Source organism: Castor canadensis, chromosome 4 (genome assembly GCF_047511655.1).
Source record: "Castor canadensis chromosome 4, mCasCan1.hap1v2, whole genome shotgun sequence".
In the NCBI taxonomy this organism is placed as follows: Eukaryota; Metazoa; Chordata; class Mammalia; order Rodentia; family Castoridae; genus Castor; species Castor canadensis.
The window spans coordinates 25,913,569-25,931,791 of NC_133389.1; the positions used below are offsets into that span (position 1 = coordinate 25,913,569).

At 46.7% G+C, this 18,223-nt stretch overlaps 1 protein-coding gene across 5 annotated transcripts in view; it reads right to left on the reverse strand.

The window, feature by feature from the left end:
- Positions 1 to 18,223, reverse strand: part of Mapk4 (mitogen-activated protein kinase 4) — a 128,705-nt gene that overhangs the window by 17,200 nt on the left and 93,282 nt on the right. The gene's annotated exons all lie outside the window — the stretch shown is intronic.

Sequence of the window (18,223 nt, forward strand, 5' to 3'; positions counted from 1 at the left end):
TTGGTAGGAATTTAAGAGTGATTCTAAGAATTACAGAGACAATCCAAACTAGAGGTTCTTTGCTTCTAGATGGGTGAGTTATAAATCAAGAATGGCTTGATTTTTATTTTCTAGTCAAAGAGTGAGATTGTCAGAAGAAGACTAAAACAAAGGGTACCCACAGGGGAGGTGGCTCAAGATGTGATCTGTCAATAGCAGTCTTTTATGAAATGGAATGGTCTAGGATTAATCTGTTTCTTTGTAGCATCTAGGGCAAGAGAGAAGTGGGGACACAATGCTTCCTTTTGAAATGCCTTCCCTTGAAGGATGTTCATTCATAAAAAAGGCTGCTTTTGGCCAGTTTGTGATACAAGATAAAGAAAAGCCCTTCCCTGGCTCTTCCTTACCTTTCTATGAAAATCTAGAACCCGCTCAGTTTGTTTTAGCCACTAGCTGTTTCACTGTGGCTACTTGTCCTTTAACCTCTTTACAAAATGAAAAGGGGGTGCTGCAGAAGTCACAGGGCAGAGGAGAATCTTGGAAGTTGCCATGTCTTCTGCTAAGCCCTGGGAAGGTGAGATGGGAGCAAACAAGAGGCTCCATTCCTAGGTCTGAGTTGGGGGGCAGACACTGGGAGTCCTGCCAGAAGCTAAGAGATGATCTCTAGGGGTCTCAATGGGAGAGTTTCTAGGGCTCACCATACCATACTGGTGATCTGAAACCAAAAGAGGAGTCTCAGCTGAGCACATGGTGAAAGTCAGGATTTCCTAGGAGAAGAAAAAAACTTTAACAAATATCCAAGCTCAATTTTATCAGGGAGCACAAATCAGTAAGAGGGAAATCATCCAGGGGCCTTTCTGCCTCATCTGGATATCCTGTTCTTGGGGAGCAGAGCTGGTCTTCCTGGGCATGGTGCAACCAAGGCTAGGCTGGCCAACTGTGCACAAGTGGACACTGCGTGAGTACAGGTGTCCCAGGCAGCAGGGGCCCAGCTGTCATGTGAGGCTGCAAGGCATCGATTATGCTCTGAGAAGACACGAAGTCCCTACTCAGCCAATTCTCTGTGACCTCTACTCGGTGTGCTAGCGACAGGACTGGCGTTGCTCCTTCTGATTGTCTCTTGTCTCTTCCTGCCCTGTCCCTTGGTGTTCCCAGTTGGGAAGAGTTCTAGAAATATCATGGGAGCAAGGGAGGAGCAGTTGGATGCAGTCTCCTTTCTAGATCTTTTCCCTGGGTCCCTTTGGGCCTTCTACAGCTATCATTCCCACCAGGCCATTTTGCTGTTTCTTTTGAGTGGTATGGAACCCATGGGAAGCTTTGCTTTTGAAGGCTTCAAAGGTGTTTGGGAAATAATCTAGCAGCAGCTGCCCTGTGCAGGGCATAATTAGGGCTGTGGACAGATCTAGAGAGAAGTTATAATTAAACCCTGAGCATTCCCTTTGCAGAGGGAGCAGGGAGCCAGCTCCAGGCCCAGCTGCCTGCCAAGGGGATTCAGAACAGCCTGGATCGAAGTCACTCCAGGGCCCCATTGTTGCCCCAGTAAACCTGTGCTTGGTGTGTGGGCACCAACTCAGCTTGTCTCTCCATGTCCCCACCTGCCCCCACCTTGCTTGCTTTTGTCTGGGAGATGGACAATGCATGATCCAACAAACCCACTTCACCTTTTAGTGACAATCCAGGTATGATGGCTGTAAATGGGGCAACATTTTCCAAGAATAAAACCATCGTCAACTGTGGCGCTCCCTCTCTCTCTCTCTCTTTCTCTTTCTCTGTGTGTGTATGAAGGGATGAAGGGATGGGGGCAGGCGGGCAGGGGAGTGAGAGGAAAAAGGGTTGTCTCTCCCCTTATTCTGAGTCAATTTTTAGGGCAGCTCCTGCTTCCAAGACAGGATGTGAGGGGCTCTAAAGCCCCATCTGTCTTCCCAACCTGAAGTGTCCTGGGAGCTCCATGTGTGTCAGTCCTTGTGTGGAGGGTACAAAAATGGTTGAGATCATCCCTGTCAGAGCATCTCATATAGTTAGAGAGATGAAATTTTGACAGGACAAGGTGATCTGAGGACCAGGATGTAACCATGGTTAACATTTATGTGGGGCCTATTCCATGCCACCATGGTGTTCTAAATGCACAGAGAATGGCAAGGGAGAAGCAGGGGAGCCCCACTCCAGGAGTGCATAGTGCCAGAGAAGGATCCTCAGGCTCTCTGAGCTGCTCTGGAGGGATGGGGCCATCTTAGATGTGGGGGAGCATTTGAGGTGGTGCTGGGAGCCGGTATGAGTAAGGGCGGGAGGCAGGATGAGAAGACTTACAATGTACTCAGGGGACAGAGAGACATCTAGACTCAGGGGCAGATAGGAACTAGGGGGAAGAACTGAGAATGACCTTTGTTCTGAAAGCCAGTGGTCCCCAGGGTCCTCCTACATTCGAATGAAGGAACAAGCTTGTACACATGCAGACTGCCCAAAGGCTCGGCTTGTCCTTCAGTCTCCACCCCAAAGGAGCTCACAGGAGACATGCATGCCTCCTCCTAGAGTGAGAACCCAGGGGAATGAAGGCTGCTGTGGGGGTGTCAGGGTGTGGGGATCACAGTGAGTATGCAGCTCTGAGGTGGGGTCCCTGATGCTCTTATTCATGGGAGGGGCATTGTGGAGCCAGGTGGCTGCAGCTCTGGGTTATAGGCTCTGCCTCCCCCACTCCCCCACATGAGTGCTTCTGACGCTCCTAGCAAGGGTGCCAGGAGAGCAGGGAACCAGCTGCTCCCTAGAAGGCCTTGTACAGACATGGATATGGCACACACCTGCCGCTGTCTGATCTAGGAGAGTTCAGGTGCTGGAGAAGTCAAACCTTCAGCCTTAGGGGAAACGGATATTGTGATTCTAGCAGGGTCTAGGCTCCAGGAGATCTGGTGACCATGCAGTGGAAATCAGTGGCCCAATACAAAGTCAGGGGTAGGAGAGACCCGCACTTGTAGCCCGGAGAACACAAAGTGGCCGGCAGGAGAGCCACCTTCAGACATTCACAAGGTTGTCATCAGAAGGAGCAGATAAGCCCATATCCCAGGCTCTGGGGAGGACAAGATCCAATATGTGTGACAGAAATCTGTGATGTCATCAAACTAGCAAATAGTTCTGAGCTCCTCAAACTCCTGCTCTAACTGCTTCATGTGGATCAACTCAGTTCATCCTCACAACAAACCCTTGAGGTAGGGACTCTCATTACAATCAATTAAGGAAACAGAGGCACAGAGAGGATAAGCAGCTTATCCATACTCACACAGCTGGGGATTTACCCCAAGGTTTGATTTGCATAAGGGACTCCACTGCCGCACATGTAGGCGAGAACTCCAGGGCTGTCCGGGGAGAGACTGGGCTCTCGAGACAGATGGAGGTCCAAACACAGAATGGATGCCTCACGGAGGCAACTCCATGCTCCCAAAGTGGATTCTGTAGAGCATGGCTTCCTAAACTTTTGGTGTGCATCTGAATCACTTGAGGACCTTGAATGCAGATTCTATTCCTAGAAATGGAATCACAGAGGATTTGTCCTTTTGCTTGACTTAGCATAACATGCTTCCCCTTTCTCTCAAACAGCAGGTTAGCAAAGGAGTTGGGCTGCTTTTTAAAAGCACTTTGTTGAAATGTGATTGTTTTCTAATTCGACTAGAGCTCACATCACAGATAAAAGCTTGGAACTTATCCTCCTGGGGTCCAAGTCATGAACTTTGAATCCTGTGACAGTTCAAAGACACTGTTGTCTGTTCAGAAATGTACAGATGTTCAGAGATCCACAGCCCTAATGCCACCACCCTCTTAGGACCATTGGCAGGGCTGGATAAGAATGGGGGTGGAGAGAGGCTTGGTTTGCCTGCTTTGGCCTCAGTTTCCCCACCTGCTCATGCTGCTGGAGCCCCTCCAAGTTCTCCTTTGTACAGTGTTAGCATCCTAGGGTGCTGTGTCACAGTCAACAGCATTTTGGGTTTTTTGAGATAGAATCTCACTATACAGCACAGGCTGGCCTCAACCTCCTAATTCTTTTGCCTCAGCCTCTCATATAGCTGCTATTATAGGTGCTCACTACTAAGCCCGGCTTCAACAGCAGTCTTTAAGGGAGGAGCTCTGCTGGGTCAAAGTGATTAACTCTTAATGGGCCAGTCTTTGAACAAATGGCTTTTTAAGAAGATGCCTTATCTGGACATAAACAGACATTTGTCTTGCTGACTTTTAAGAGAAAATCTGGTGGCACGCTGAGGCAGTGGGTCTCCAACCTGCTACAGATTAGAAGCACCAGGAGAACCTAAAGAATTCCTGATGTTCAGAGCTCCTGCCACACTGTAATGTAATGTAATGACATCAGAATCTCAGCGATGAGACCCAGGCATCCATCATTGTTACAAGTCCCCAGGTGATTCCAACATGTAGCTATATTTGAGAAACAACATCTCAGAGCTCTTTTGTTCACCTGCTTTGGAAAGGTAAGCAGTATTTTCAGGGTTCTCAATTTGCAAGCTTTCTATTTCTAACTTCTACTCAAGATGAGTAAAGGCTTTCCCAGATAGCTGATCTGGGGGAAGTAAAACTCTACTGGAAAATAATCTGTCAAACAATAGCTAATATTTACCGAGAACTTAACGCTGTGCCAGGCCCTGTGCTGAGTGCTTCTTTCTCATTAGTATATTTACTTATCAAAATGACCTAGGGATGGATCTAGAGAGGTGCATAACATGACCAAGGTCAAATTTGCTAATAATTGGCAGAGCTAAGACTTGATCCCAATGAGCAAAACAAAGTCCTTGTAATTACAGTGTTTACACTTTTGTAGGAAAGACAGCTGAACCAACAAATGTGCATGTGTCTGGTGGAGATAGGTGTGGGGAATAAAAATGAAGCAGAGCAAGGAGACTGGAGTGAGGGTGAGTGGTGCAGGAAGGCCTCTGTCATAAGAGGATATATGAATGGAGACCAGAGTGAATCAAGGGTGGGGACCATGTGAGGAAAACATCAGAGAAGTTGATCTCTGGCCCCCAAATTTCCCTTCATCCTCCACCACTGCCCACAGGAGGGTAGTACTCTCCCTTTTCTCTTCCCACTTAGCAAATCTTCCTCTCAGACCCCTCATGAAGACAAAGGTATAAATAACCGAGAACATCTTAGAAGGGGGGTCAAAAGTAACATTAGCACCCACTATGCACAAGGGATTTCGCCCTCGTCTCGTGAGAACCCTGTTTAAGGTAAGTATTCAGCAGGACATAGTGTTGCACACCAGTAATCCCAGCACTCAGAAGGTTGAGACAAGTTTGAGGCCAGCCTGGTCTACATAGTGAGGCCCTGTCTCAAAAACAAGTGTTTATTTTTTATTTCTACCTGAGAAATTTATTGCAGATCCCTTCCAACAGACTAGCAAAGCTGGCAAGCCTTTGTGTTTCACAGCATTCAGACCCCTCCATGTCCAAGTGCAATGGAGTCGAGGAGGAACCCTGAAGGCAGACACAGCTGTCTTATCTCTACATCTACAGCGTACCCCGCACAGGGTAGGTACTCACTTAAAACTTGCTGAATGACAAAATAAAAACCTTCAGCTAAAGGAATGCTTGCTGTGCTATGACTGCTTGCTTGAAATTCTTGTCTAATGATATACTTATGGAATTTCAGGAATTGACCACCAGTCAAGAGGAAATTACTTGCAACTTTAATTACTATGGTAAAAATTCCAGGACAAAGGCAGTTTCTCTGTCAGGTACAGCTCTCTGAAATCAAAGGGCAAACCAGGTGATCCTTCATAGGATCGTGATGCTACAGTGTGTGGTAACTGAGCCTTGGGCTGCTAATCTTGTCCTGGGCCAACCTTGAAGTCAGACTCAGGATTCTTTTGAAAACCCTCCTCTGCCCCCTGCCACCTCCACCCTGAGAAAGACATACTGTATTCATCCAAAAGTACTTCTGAGCAATGTCTGTAGCAAGAACGGCTATTTGCCAGGTGTTGACCACGTGCTGGTTACCATCAGCTCTCGCTGTCATTCATTTGATCATCATGACTGTCTGTCCAAGTGGGCACATTGCATCCCTGCTCTGCAAAGCAGGAAGTGGAAGCAGGAAGCTCCAGGGCACACTAGCGACATCACCAAGTCCCTCATCAGACAGGTCCTATCATGCCTCCCCTACTGCAGCTTACCCTGTTGGGCTCCTCACCAGTGCTCTCACACCATCCCATTCTCCCCAGTTCAACTCAGAACAGAACACACAGAACAGAAGGAATGCCTCTGGACTTCGCCATACTCAGAAGCTCTGAAGTTTGACTCACAGCCTTCATTGAGGATAACTCAGATAGAGTCCCGGGACTAAGAATGGGGAAATATGTTGTCATCACCAACTTTGGCTCGTCCATGCAGGATGAGGTGGAACTTAGGCCTGGAGGGTGCAAGAGATCTTGGGGTCCCCACGTGGCTTATGGATAGAGGCTATGGGAGGGGACCATTGGGCCCCCGAGAGCTCACCCGAAGGTGTTAGAAGTCCCTCTCTCAAGGGCCTGCTTGGGAAGGGCTGGTCTGGAGGAGGAAGAGGCTCCTGCTGCAGGGAGAAGCCTGAGCAGGACCTGCCAGTCAGCAGGAAATAGCTGCCTCAATAGCATGGTAGAAAAAGCTAGAAAAGCTTGCTCACCTTGCACTTGGCTTTCCAGCTATCTGCAGGTCACTGCTTTTAATTAACAAAGCATTTCCTGAAATGGGTTCACATCCTAAAGATGACGATAGTTTTTAGGGTGTGGACCAAATACTCTTGGGACAGGCTGGCAACATTTATTTATAAAGTCTTGGAATCTCCTAATGGGGATTTAGCAGGTGGCACTCGTCAACTTCTTCCACCACACATCCATTCTTTTATAGGTTCATCTTGCAGACTGGTCATTTTCAGAACAGACTGTGGCAAATGCAGGGTAAGGCCCTATTAACACACAAATATGGTGCCTGTGAGAGGGAACACTGACTGTCTTCTATTAGCAGGACTAAGGCTATGGCACCTGCTGATGTGGTCCTGTGAGAATGGAGTCTCACACTGATCCCCCCACTTATCCCGAGAGCCCCTGCATGTGGGATCTGTTGACATGGTATGCCTGAACCCTGCAGATGGAAGAGGCTGAACGCAGGTGCTGATGTTGCAAAAGCCATTAGCAATGCCAGCTACTCCTACTATGGGTTTGGAAAAGAATCAGGGATGGGGCATTTGGGTGAGGAAAGGGAGGTTGGGCAAGGTGACTAGAGGGAGGACGGGACTGCTGGGGAGCAGCACTGAGACTACCCTCCTATCCCCAGGCAGGGAGGAAGGAAGGTCCTAAGACCACCTCTAGCTCTCTCACCAATGTGGCTTCTGCCAGGATCCAAATCCAACTCTTGGCTCACTAACTGGCTGACGCTGACCTTGAGAAGGGTCTTTTCACCTTGCTGACCAGATCATCTACTGGAATATTACTAACCAGGGACCATGTCCTCTCTGCAGAGGCTCTCTCTTCCTGGGGAAGCTAAAGGCCCCAGCCTGTGGACCATCATTGCTGGCCCAGGCTCACCTGCCCCAGAGAGAATCACTGTCTGTGTAGGTATGGCCCTGTTCGTGAGACTCTAAGTCACGGGTATGTCCTGAGGGAGCTACACACTCTGGCTCTGGGCAAAGAGCCCAGTGGCTCAACTGGAAAGACCACCATTAATCCGGGGACAGTCAGCCCTGGATGAGAGCAGGAAGATGGGGTAGTCACTACATGAAGAAAGAGAACGGAAACCAGCATGGATCCAGATTTTTGGACCTCTTAAAAATACCAAATCATAAGTGTAAAATCAGCTATGAAAGTGAATATTTATTTTGAGTCAGAAAAGTAATGGCAGCAAATTAAATATTATAAAAAATTGGCAAATACTACAAACATTCCAGAACTCATAAAAAACACATTTTTACTAATTAGCTCCTTGGCAAACTACAGGTAACAAACATGAGTGTACTGCATAATTTTTAATCATCTCTGTTATGACAACTTTGTAATATAATTTTCAGCAGGGAGAGTTTAAAGATAACATAGTGTTTGGAAGATAATTGAAAAGATAACAGTCTTTCTTCTAGTGTGGTTGACAGTTTAGTATGGTTGATATTTTAGAAGCTTCTTTCATGTTCAAACCTAGTTATGGGTAATATCTTACACATTTGCAGGATTATTATCAAATTTGGGGAAAATTTTCTAACTATTCTTTTGTATATGGACTGGGAGACTGGGGTCAGGGGCGCACAATTCCAGTTTTCACATGTAGTACCTAAACTTCTCTTTGAATTGGTGATAACCAGGTGTCCTACTTGTAGTCACATACTGAGTGGTAGGGCTGGTCCTGTTTTTTTGTGCCATGACCCCCATGAGTTGGCTCAGTGGGCCACAGGAGGATTTCTAGAAGCTACTTGAACCCCAAGAGTGCTGGCTGTAACAACTGTGCAGAGAGGTAGCTGCAGTTTGTGTACACATATCCCACTAATCCCAAACTAAACGGGTCCCCCTAGTGCCCGGCCCCACGAGCACTACCCCATGAGGGGAATGTGGTAGTGGGAAGGCCAGAATGGTAGTAGGCTACTACTCTCAAAATAATGGTGAGCATTACAGGAGCATATGACTATGCTTGGCGGGGGGGGCCTTGGTAGTTGTGCAGGTGTGAGCCCTTGAGGTGAAAACTCATGACTTCCATGGTAAGTCTGACCCTGACCAGAATAAAAAGGGGAAAGGGGGAGAACAAAGGGAGGCACCTGGTCAGAATTTCCAAGCTAGGAAAGAACACAGGGATGTAGTCCAGGAATCTTCCTTGAAGTCATCCATGGTGGGGCCCATGTTCTACAGGTGGAGGAAAATCACTCAGAGAATGAGTCATCCTTAAGGTGTGTGAGGAAGCCTAGGTCTCCTCAGGAAAGGAACTGTGTGTGTGGCGGGAAGAGGGGTGGGACAGGTGGACTGATGGCTACAAAGAAGCCAGCATGGTTTTGAACAAGCTGGTGAGATGTTCTGGCCACCAGCGTAGGTCTCTCTAATCTCCCCCTTTGCCAGCTTGTTCCCTTAGCTTTCATCACCAGAGCAAACAGTTTCAATTTTAGAGAGCTATAAAATCACATTCCCTGCTTTCCCCAAGAGAATATGCAGTGATTTGATTCTACACACTGGGCAATGCAACCTGCAAGGCTTCTTAGAGAGTGAAGAAGCCAGGAGAATGCAGAAGTCCTGACACTCAGAGGGGGAAGGGCTCTGAGGGAAGGAGTCAGGGCCTTCTTTACGGTGCCTTGTGGTGGGTTCTGCTCACCCTCGGCAGACGGTTTCACTCAAGAGTGGTGATCACTGCATTACCATTAACCACACAGCACTGAGTATGGCCATCTAAACGTCATACATGCAACAGTTGATGTGTGACTACTAGCTGACTTATCTTCACACTTACACAGTACTCCAGGGCATTGCCATGGAGAGTTAGTAAAGAGACTAGGTATTTTCTGGCCAGGTTTACTTCTGGCTGCCTGTTGCATCCTAAAGGTCTTTACCAATCTTTATCACCAATTCCTGAGAGAAAGCCTGCAAACCAGTGATAGGAATTTCCTGAGTGATAGGAGTGTCTGTTATTCATGGTGGGTTCCTGGGGCATTACCTGGGTTGATGCTAATGAGAGGACTTGTGGTCGGTCCTTAGATAGTCTTGGGATAGGGCGTGGCCATGCTGGAAAGGTCAACCATGTGACTAGAAGGTTGAGGCTTTGAGCTACATGGTGTCTGCCCAACCTACAGAGAGGAGAATGGACCTGGGTATTGAGTTCAAGCAGGTGACCAATGATTCAAGCAGTTGAATGTAGGTAATGAGTCCTGCCACACGCCCACAAAAACCAAACTGTTAAGGTTTGAATATAAAATGTCCCTCCCAGACACTATTTTGGGACGTGCTGGAAACTTTAGGCGGCTAGGCCTCGTTGGAGGAAGGAGATCACTGGGACAGGTCCTTGGAGCTGCATTTTGGCCTGGCCCCTTCCTGTATCTCTTCTCTCTCTGCTTCCTGGCCACCACGTGGTGAACTCCTGCTGCCATGATGCTCTGCTTCATGGCCCAGAAAAACAAAGTCAAGTGACACATGGACTGAACCCTCTGAAACCGCGAGCCAAAATAAACAATCCCTCCCTTAAATTGTACTTTGTCTCAGCAGTACTAAAGCAGCACACACCCCAAACCAAACCAAAACCAAAAAAATTTCTGGACGCTGAAGCTCGAGTGACACACAGCGATGTGGTGAGAGGGTGACATCTTGAGAACACAGAAGTTCTACATTTGGGAGCCTCGCAGACCTTGTCCTGCAGATCTCTCTAGAGATTCAGATCTCTTTAAATAAATTTGTAATAGTAAGTGTGGGGCTTTCCTGAGTCGTGCAAACCAGTCAAGTGAATTATCAAACCAGAGGGTGGATGGGAACTCCAACATTTGCAGCCAGTGGATGAGATGTGTGGTGGCCAAGGAACCCCTGAATCTGAGGCTGGCAAGTGGAGTGAGACTGACCTTGACCTGTGGAGTTGGCCCTAACGCTGAGTCAGTTACACTGCCATATGAGCAAATAGTATTTGGCTGCTATTCTAGAGGGTATATTATTTAAATTATGTTCAATTAGCCAGTGTACAGAAATGAAATTGAGTTTTGTATATTATTCTTATATTCAGCAACATTGCTAAAGTCTTAAAGAAATTTTTTTCATTAAGTCATTAATTTGCCTGTAGGTTGAGGTTTTATTTAGATAATAAAATCATCTGTGGAAAACAACAGCTTTGCCAGGACCACAACTGCAAATATGAACACTGACCACAGGTAGATAAATCACACTCTATGACATCTACCTACTACCCTGGTAGATCTGATTTATATTTATTTTATTTTATATATTATTATTTTCAGTATTAAGGATTGACCTTAGGGCCTAGCACTGGCTTGGCAAGTGCTCTACCACTTGAGCCAACCTCCTCTCCCAGTCCTTTTGCATTTAGTTTGTTTTCCAGATAGGCTCTCATTCTTTTACCCTGGGACCTTGATCCCCCTACCTCCACCTCCTGAGTAGTTGGTATTATAGGTGTATGCCACCACACCTGGCTTGTTTTTGAAATGGAGTCTTGGCCATTTTGCCCAGGCTGGCCTCAAACCTCAGTCCTCTTGTCTCCACTTCTCAAGTATCTGGGCTTACAAGCATGTGCCATGACACCAACATAAGATCATTCTTATTCCTATTTTACAGATGGGTAAAGCAAGTCTTCATAAAGATAAAGTGACACAGCTAAGTGTTAAGGTATGAATAACTCAGGTCTTGTTTTGAACAGCTATGTGTGCTCTACACAAGCAATTCTCAAACTTCAGTGCATTGGAGTCCCTGGGAATGCTTGCTGAAACTCAGGTGGCTAGGCCTGCCGTCAGACCTCTGATCCAGCAGGTCTCAGGGGGTCAGAGAATTTGCCTGTCAAACACGTTCCCAGGTGAGGCTGCTGTGTCTTTCTGTACTACAGAGCTAAGTGTCTGGCTTCTCTCCTGCTTCCCTCATTCCCTACTTCCTTCTCTGTCTGGGGGCTCAAGTGCCACATCTTCCCACCATGCCTTTGCAAGGTCCCCACACCAGACTGACTCCCTACATGTCCCCAGTCATCAACCCCACGGCCATCAGCTAGCATTGGTGTTAACTGATGTCACCATCTACCTAGCTGTGTGATTATGGCTCACACTCCAGGTAAACAAGCCCCGATGCTGAAAAGGGCTGTGTCCACACCTGGTTTCTCATGCTGGACCATGGGCACCATGTTAGCTTCTCCTTTGGTCTTAGCAGGTCAGGAGGTCTGTGTTCCCTTTAGGGCGAGGGCTGTGTGGTCGTGACCTCTCAGATCTTCATGTTTGGCCGTAATTTTCCCTTGTGCCATCTTTCCAAGGAGCCCACAGCCCTGCAATTTGGACCGCAGGATTCAAGGCCAGGGCAGTTTTGTTTCACACTGTTCTCTGGCTCAGGCATGGGAGCCTTAGCCCACCTCAGCTCTGTGAGTCCATGGGACAGATGAGAGGCCCTGTAGGTGACCTCATGATTCACACTGTGACTATGCCCCTTCTTGTATGCACGAGTCACTGACACCCCCAGAAGGTCTAATTTCCTCCCCACCAGGACTACCTTGATCATTTCTTTAATAACAAAACTCAAACTCCTTACAAATCGTTGGTGGTGTCTTTGTGCTGCTGGAGCCCTGACCCTTGGCTGCTCCAGCACAGAAGGTATGCTGCAATGCATGGAGAAATTTTTTGTTTTTGTTTTCTTCAGCAGGAGAACCTGGGTCTCAGTTGACCTGCATATCTTGCACTCTCCTGCCAGACAGAGATTCGTGGATGTTGCACATACGTATTAAGAACATGAACTTTGGATCTGGATTCGAATCCTGACCCATCAATCTATTTCCTGGTCACTTAAAGCAACTTTAATCTCGCTGAGCCTCAGGTTCATTATCTTCATAATGGAGATAATGCCTACGTCACAGGGTTGTTGTCAGAATTAAACAGAAAAGAAGCACCTACCTATGCAGAGATGCTACTCTGCCAGTCCTTTCTCAGGCTCTCTTTTGAGAAAGACCTTACAGTTCCTTTTTGTTTGTCATTACGTTCATCTCCTTGGGCTCCTGTCTCAGACAACCTTCCCATTCCCCTTTCTCCATGCACAGGGGATATCAACACCTTTGTCCTTTGCTGTGCAGTGCCTCTTGCCTGGAATGCTGTCTCTTCCCTTCTTATCTAGATCTTCACAGCCCCAGTCCTCAGGGTGTCCTCCGGCTCCAAATGGGCTCTTCCTTAGAGGAAAAGTGGGACTAGAATGTAGAAGGGAAAAGGCAAGTTTGCCCTGAAGACCCTGGCACTCTCACTCATCCTACACTGGCTGGCTGTGCCACCTTGTCTGATTCACTGATTGTAGTCCAGTTTTGTCTTTCATTAGAGTGACCAGCAGGGAGCAGCAAGATTAACAGTGAGCACTGTTATTTGTCACACGACCTACAGAGTTTATTTCATTCTGAAAGTGGCCAGGGGAAGATGTAGAAGTATCGCTTCCCTCTTACAATACTCAACCCAGCTTTTCACTTTAGGTGTCAGTGGTGACATATGTTAACATCTGGATGTCACTTTTCAATGACTCCTGATGGTGCTGATGCAGAGATAAGGAGCCAGCAGGACCAGAACTTCCTGGATGGATTAGTGGCTACTATATGGTATCACCAAAGGCCTCTCTACACAAATGACTCCTCTGAGAGGCCTGATTTTCCCACATTAAGAAATAAGTAGCCTGTAATCATAGCCACTAGGGAGGCAGGAAAATCGTGGTTCAGAGACAACCTGGGCAAATAGTTTGTGAGACCCTATTTCAAAATACCCAACACAAAAAAAAGAGCTGATGGAGTGGCTTAAGCAGTAAGAGTGCCTGCCTAGCAAATATAAGGCCTTGAGTTCAAACCCTAGTACCACCAAGAAAAAAAATAGTAATAATTAATAGATTTTAGTCATCCCTCAGTATCTGTGGTAGTTGAGTTTCAGGATCCCACAGACACCAAAATCTGTGGATGCTGAAGTGCCTTATATAAAAAGGCATGACAATGCATGTGACCTATACAACCTTCCTGTAGACTTTAAATCATCTCTAGACTATCATGCCCGACACAATGTGAACGCTGTGTCAACAGCTGTTATATTGTATTCTTTAGGAGAAAATGATGGGAATAAAGTCTGTATGTGCTCAGTGCAAATCATTTTTCTGAATGTTTGTGATCCACAACTGGCTGAATCCATGATGTGGAACCCATGTATACAGAGGGCTGACTGCATTTGAGGTTATAATCTGGTGTGCCCCAGGCCACTGCTGAGATGCAGAATGACACCTGTCATTCATACGATGAGTACTGATTGTTCACAGAAGGGGAGAGACAACCCTGAGCCCAACTTACAGAGCTCAACCTCAGGCTGTGTTGTGTGGAGAAAACAGAATGTGAAGGAATCGTGCTTTTCTATTAGTGGAGTGTCATTCGGGGGGGGGTCACAAGTGGTCCTCCAGCAGGTGCCTGAGGCAATAGGACCCCAGCTAGGGGGCTTCTGAGTTGAGGGGGAGGCACATATTTGACCCAGGGAATATGGGTTGTAATGGGTGTCAATGGCCTGGGGTGGCCCAAGGACCCTGTGTGTATGGCATGGGGGGTGAGAATGGAGGCTGCCTGGGGAGGTCTTCAGAGCCTGGATTCAGCATGACTGTAGCATTGCTGGGGGTCACTCTCGATGACAGACTTCCAGAAAGCAGGTATATCCCAATATGCCCACAACCCCATGACTTTCTCTGGATTTTAATCGTTTTGGAAAGAAATGCTTCCCAAATAGTAAGGGCAGCATTTTTGGTAGCTTCATAGCTCTTTCTCCCCCATTCTTTTTTCTTTTTTCAGGTATCATGACTTTCTTTCTTTCTTTCTTTTTTTGGTGGTACTGGGGGTTGAACTCAGGGCTTCGAGCTTGCTAGGCAGGGGCTCTACCTCTTGAGCAACTCCACCAGTCCATATGATGATCTTTTGATCTTCCCCATTCCCGTCTACTGCAGATACAGCCCTTCCTGTATCACAGGAATCAACTGATAACTGAACAGGTAGAAGTCAGGTGCTGGGGAAGTTTATGCACACTGGAGGTGTTATCCACACAGGGTTTGGTGTTGTCCAGTATACCCACTGGCTTTGTAAAATACACTGAGTGCAACTTGCCACCCTCCACTGGGCCAAGATTTTGAGCACCCAAAAATATCTGGATGGCTGGGGTGTGGTTCCGTGGGAGAGCCCTTGTCTGGCAAGCACAAGACCCTGAGTTCAAATTCCAGTACCTCAAAAACAAAGACAAAACAAAACAAAAATTAAGATTTGGGTCATCCTACAGCTAAGCTCTCAGAACCTCCTCTGAAGAGCCCAAGAGTGTGACTGGTAATTCTTAACATCTGCTTTTGTGTTTGTTCTGTCTCCTTACTCGCCAGACAATCGGCTGTCACTTTTCTGCTCCACGAGTGACTGCCTGGTCCCGAGTTTGTTGCCTTTAACCTGCTGTGGATTTGACAACCAGATAATGAAGTTTATTGTGTGTATGTAAGGTGAGGACACAGAGGTTCAGGTACAGGGTGTTCCATTCCTGTGGGGCCAAGTTCCATTTGTTTACCAACTGAGGGCCAGTACCTTCTCTCCTGCCTGTGGTTCAGAGGGATGAGGACCCAAAACAGAGGATGCTGTCCCTACTTGTGAGTACAAAACTCAGGCTCCAGCTGTCCCACCCAGGGCTCCCCAGGCAAGCCTAGGTCTCTCAATCTCCAGTTTTATACGACACTCTAGGCCTTAGTTTACTTACCTGCAAAACAGAGGAAAATTATACAAGCCCTTTCTGTATCACAGGAATTAAATGATAATTAGATATGCAGAAGTCAAGTCCCAGGAAGTTTATGCACACTGAAGGTACGACCTATGTAAGGGTGTGTTGTTGTTCATGGTATACACATACTAACTTCTTAAAGTACACTGAGTGTGACTTGCCACCGTCCACTGGGCCAAGATTTTGAGCACCAGTGTTTTCTCTCTTTGGTGGTACTAGGTTTTGAACTCAGAGCCTTATTCTTGAGGCTCCCTTAGCAGGTGTTTACCACAGGTGTGAGGGAGGAGGGTAGGCCCCTGGGGACTTGCTGAGTGGCAGAAAGAGGTCAGGTTGGATTTGAAAGTAGCCACAGAAAAGCTCACAAAGGAGTGAGCTACCTTTGGATAGCAGTGACTTTCAAGTGGAATGACTTGGTTCTCCAGGGCATATTTGGTAATGTGCAGAGACATTTATAGTTGTTTAACTGGAATGGAGCTCCTGGCTTCTACCAGACAAAAGCCAGAGTTGCTGGTAAACACCCTGTAATGCTCAGGACAGTCCCCATGATAAAGACTTATCTGATCTCAAATGTCAAGAGTGATGCAGGCTGAGCAGCCCTGATGTGCGTGATTGCTGCTCAAGAAAGAAGGAAGCGAATTCAGTGACCCCCAGCACTAACCCTCAGAAGATTCCTGGTGGCTCCTACTGTATCTGGATGATAATCAAAACTCTGTCATCTCAGGCCTCTCTCTGCCTTGCAGTCACACTGGACTTCTGGTTGTGTCTTTGACACACTACTCTCTTCCCACCCTACAGCTTGCTCTTCCATAGGTCCTCCTGCCTGGCACCGCCCTTGGATCCTTCAGATGAAGGGTTAAATTTCACCTTTTTGGGATGCCTTCCCTGACCACCTCCCTGAAGCAGGCCTTTGCCCTCTGGGTCTCCCTTAATGGGCTGGAGATGGGGCGAGGGATGGGGCCAGGTTCAATTTTGCTCCCTCTGGACTCCTTGCCTAGCAGTGGGGCACATCTGTATGTGTGAAGTGAAGAAAGGAGGGAATGAAAGAGAAGGACCAGTCATAAGCAATATGAAGAGAAGGCAGACTATTAGAGTTGTCTTAAGAATGCAGGAAGAAAAACTCAAATTAATGTTTTTTTTTTAAACCCCATTCCTTTAATCAAATCAATGGATATTTGCTACATACCCTGTAGGTGCTTATATTTTATTAATGGGGTTATTGGAGGAGTGGATCAGGGAAACAGAGGACATTTCAGTCAGGTAAGTTCTAAAATAGCATTGAAGATGAAAGAACATGGAGCCGTTCACTTGGAGTCATATATCCAAGAGAAATGAAAACACATGTCCCACAAAGACTTTTCTATGAAATGTACACAGATTATTCATAATAGCCCCAAACTGGAAACAATCCAAATATGAACAGATTAAACAAAATGTAATATAGTCATACTGTGGCATATTACTTGGCCATGTAAAAGGAATGGAGTACTGACACATGCTACAGTGTGGATGAACCTTAAAACCACTGCACTAAGTGAATGAAGCCAGTCCTCAAAGGCCAATATATGATTGCATTTCTAAGAAATGTCCAGAATGGATACAGAAAGTGGGTAAATGGTTGCTTGGGGCTGGGGGTGGGGTAGGAATGGAGGGAAATGGGGAGTGGTGATGAAAATGCTTTAAAATTGATTGTGGTAATGGTGCACAACTCTGTGAATAAACTAAAAGCCGATGAGTTATACATGTTAGCAAGTGGTAAGTGTGTGGTTGATATCTCAGTAGAGCTGTCTGATATGTGGCATTCACATATGTGCTCGGTGTTCTCATCTGGGCTTTGTGGGAAAGACTGTGGCTGAGTCTAAAGCTGAGAACTTACCAGGGACCTCAGCTTCATCCAAACTCTGCTCCTCTCCTCCAACCATACTCTGAGCTGAAGGAACCAACATGCTTTTCTTGGAGGGCCCTGAGTACCCACCCACATAGGTAAATAACCAACAGAGCCCTCAGGAAACTGTCACTTCACCAGCAGACATGCCATTTGGGACCATACTGGATGAAGGAACATCTCCAAGGACTTCAAATGTACAAGCTTGCAGGGAACAGTAAGAAGTGTAGTCACAAAAAGAGTAGCAGTTTTGTAATGCAAGCCAAATTTCCCTATTTATCTATTCAATAAGTACAAAGTAGGGCAGGTTTGGTTGCTTAAATCAGGCCCAAACCTGAGAAGAAAACCCGTCATTCCAAAGGACACAGAATGTTCCAAAGACTATAGGTAGACAAGGTTTGCGTGCTATTTAGGGAGTTGTGTGATGTTCTGGCTAGAGGAGGGTTAAGCAGAAAAGACATTTTGTCTCAACTCCTGTTGCTACAAATATTTCTAAAATGTCCTCATTCAATTTCCTGCTTTGGTACGTAGCACCCAGGGAACAGAATTTAATTTTTGATGATGGAATGACTTCCTTGGCTTCCAGGTCTTCCTGAATTTTACTTTATTATGGTGCAAGGCTACAAGTAGGAGTGTGGAAACCTTGAATTACATTTGGCAGCTTGGGTCTACACAATGTTCAGACTAGAAACTAATTTGAAGTTAAAAACCAAACAGCAAGAGAGTTCCTGACGAGACTTGTTTTTATTTTGCCGTCCTTTGCTGTTCTCTGCCAAGCCAATCCTGACTCTACCATCACCTCAGGCAAGTTACTTTTTGGAGAGTCAGAAGTGGTATGTGAGGTGCTCACAGGGTTGGGGGACATCACCAGGTCCTCGAGTTTGCTTACCTGTCTCTCCTCCACCTCCCTTGCTTCTCTTCCCATTCCCCCCA